The sequence below is a fragment of the Pteropus vampyrus genome, unplaced genomic scaffold (assembly GCF_000151845.1).
Source record: "Pteropus vampyrus isolate Shadow unplaced genomic scaffold, Pvam_2.0 Scaffold276, whole genome shotgun sequence".
NCBI lineage: Eukaryota > Metazoa > Chordata > Mammalia > Chiroptera > Pteropodidae > Pteropus > Pteropus vampyrus.
Genome location: NW_011889057.1, coordinates 2950061 through 2953508, shown reverse-complemented (window position 1 = coordinate 2953508; position 3448 = coordinate 2950061).

Below are 3448 nucleotides of genomic sequence, written 5' to 3'. Positions count from 1 at the left end.
AAGAAAAGAGGAGAGAAAAGACCCAAGCAGGGGATCCAGGTGCAGCGAGGAGAGAGAGGCAGTCTAGAAAATCTTAGAAATGGACTGAATCCTACTAAAGACCCACCTCCAAGCCCTACCTCCTGGGGACCACTTTGCAGAGACAAGGAGGGCCAAGTGCCTTCCTTATGAGTCCCACAAATATGCCTGAGAAAGATCTCCGTGGACTGGGCTCTATTACCCCGCCCGCCACCCCGGTATTAAAAGATGGAGGACAGAGGTCACACTTGGGATGAAGCCAAATCTACCCTCCTGGAACTTCCCCATATTTGTAATGTTATAGAATATTACAGAACCCCAGCGAGCTTCAAGGTTCAATGCCCTCATTTTATACTTAAAGATTCTGAGGCCTCATAGGGTGTAGGGTGGGGTACAGAGACTATACTCCCTTGAGTAATAAGAGATTGCACCAGATGACCTCTAAGCCTCTGACGCATCGCCCTATGGCCTGAGTGACTTGCTCAAGGCCATTCACACAGCAGACCAGACTGGAGCCAGGACCCCCAACCAGCTTAGACCACTGCTCCAAGAAACAGCCCAATAAATCCTTGACCAGAACCCCACCATGTCTCTCTTATCCACCACTCTATCCAGCTCAGGGTCTGGCATACACTGGGTAGTAATAAGCACTTGTTTTAAGAAATGAATTCTTATCCATGACAGGAAACTTCTTGAATCCCCAGGATCTCAAATGCTCCTGTAATCTGTTTTCCCCTGTTGGAAAAAAGATGGTACAGTGACGGAGAGAACGACAAAATGGTTTAGAGATTTTACTCCTCGGCCCCTCACAAGCCGAGTCGTTTGTTCCTGCACAACAAGGTACACAAAGGGATCCCAGTTCATGCAGGTGCAAATGGCTTGAGCCCTGGGTGTAACATTAAAGTCGGTAATGCGAAGGCTCTAAAGGGTTATATCTATTGGGTCATATTCCTGCTCCAAGTCAACTATTCTTACCCACACCTCATGCTCTGCAGCCTCTACCCACCTTATCCTGCCTTTGGGAAAACTCTGGCCCACTCAGCTCCTCATAGCTTCCTGGTGGCCCCTGCCCTCAGTGCACACCCCTAAGATCCCCACCCTGCCCCGGCCACAGCTACAACTCTCTAGCCTTCTTCTCTCTAATTGCTCTCGAGGCTGTTCTGCTTGTGCAGTAAATTTTTTGACCAAAAGCCATTTATCACGTTATTTATTTACTCAACAAGATATGGTTGAGCACCTACTATGTGCCAGGGCCTGTGCTGAGGGAAATTTTGCAGGGATCGAGGTCCAGCCTTGCACCGAGAAAGCTTAAAAGGTAATTAGAAAAGTAGTTAATTGCAACTATGATTAAGAAAGAAAAGTACAGGGCATGAAAGAAACCTAACCTAGTTTACCCCCTAATTTATTATCAAACACGCCAGGAATTCTCCTGCCTTTGCACTTGCTGCTCCCTCTTCCAGCAATGCTCCTCTCTGGTTACCCACACAGCTAAAAGTCACCTTCCCTGGCTACCCTCAATGAGAATTGCAACACTGAGGCCATCCCTCCTCTGACACTTCTTATTTTCTTCCTGCTTGCTTTCTTTCCATTTAGGACTTATCACTGCCTAACACACCATGAGTTCTATTTACTCATTTTATCTGTCAGTCTCCCTAAACCAGAGCATGAGCTCCATGAGGGCAGTATTTTGTCTCTTTCCTCACTTCTATACCCTCTGCACTTAGAGCCGTGTCTGGCACACATACAATAGGTGCTCAATAAATATTTCTTAAATGAATGGACCCCCACTTAATTTCATTTTGTTGATTTTCTTCCATCTTTCAAACTCTAGAGATCCTTGTGACTCTTCATTCTGTTCTCCAAAGCATTAATCATTTCTCACCTATCCACCCAAGACTGAGAGCTGCACACATTTAAGAAACATGGTCTTATTAGTGTTTGTGTGTGTGTGTGTGCGCGCGCGCGTGTGTGGGTGTGCGCGCACGCTACCTGCCTTTACTCAGCCTCCCCTCCCTGACTACGGACAGCCCAAAGACCTCCCATGATCCAGGAACCATGGAACCTTCCTTCAGTTCAGCCTTTACAGCTGAGAAATATATGCCAAATTCTAACCCAGAATATTCCATAGGTCTCAAACATTAGTCATTCACATTCAACCTTCACCATCACGCCATATCGTCATTCTATAAGAACTATTATGAACTTAATATTTCTCTTTAAATAAAATCTAAATCAATTCATTTTTTTCCTTATCCTGACCCTCAGCAATAATATCATTGAAATTGTGGCTCTTGTGTGCTAGTTCTAATTTTTCTAACTCACATTCAGATAAAACCTAATTATTAAAATGTAAAATATTCATCCATTTTCCAATGGCTTACACAGCATCCTCTAAGAAACACAGGTCAACCCGGCACTGTTCACTGCACCAAAGCTGGAAAGCTTGAAGCTGCCCCAAAACTAATGAGGGCAAGAATAGAGCAGCACCCTTTACATGTAGCCAATTTCTATCAGCCTCATAACTGTACCCAGGACTGAGAAGGGAAGAAATTAAAGAGACAGCCCCCAACTCTGCCCCAGACCAGGAGAGCACACTCCCTCCAGCCCTGGCACCCTCGTGCCTGCCGGGCTGAGGGGCAGGTAGCCCCTACCCTCCTGACTGCACTGGCAATGAGTGTGGTGGTATAATCCAGATAACGGGCTAGTTGCAACAGGAAAGGGAGCTGAGCTGCCTCCACAGCCCCTCCATGCCCAAGTAATGAGACTACGGGACTCATAGGGAGCACATTTCCAAGACGGAGGCCTTGGAAAAAAGGAGTTTGCAAAGCTTGCCTAGGAGTTCAGAATTTAAATGTATGTCTTCATGTTCTAGGTCGAGGGACAATGTCAAACTCTAACTCTGGAATTCAGTCATGTGTCACTTATCGGTGGGGATACATTCTGAGAAATACATGGTTAGGCGCTTTTGTCATTATGAGAACATCATGGAGTGCACTTACACAAACCTAGATGGTTTAGCCTACTACGCACCTAGGCTGTATGGTACAGCCCATTGCTCCTAGGCTACAAATCTGTACAGCGTGTTACTGTACTGAACACTGTAGGCAACTGTAACACAATGGTGTTCGTGTATCTAAACATATCTCAACATGGTAAAGATACAGTAAAAATACCATATAAAAGATTTTTAAAATGGCACACCTATATAAGGCATTTACCATGAATGGAGCTTGCAGGATTGGAAGTTGATCTGGTGAATCAGTGAGTGAGTGAATGTGAGGGCCTGGGACATTACTGTATACTACTATAGACTTTATAAACACTGTACACTTAGGCTACATTAAATTTACTTTTTTAATGGCATAGCATTTCACTACTATATTACAATAGCGACAACGTCACTAAGCTATAAGAATTTTTCAGTTCCATT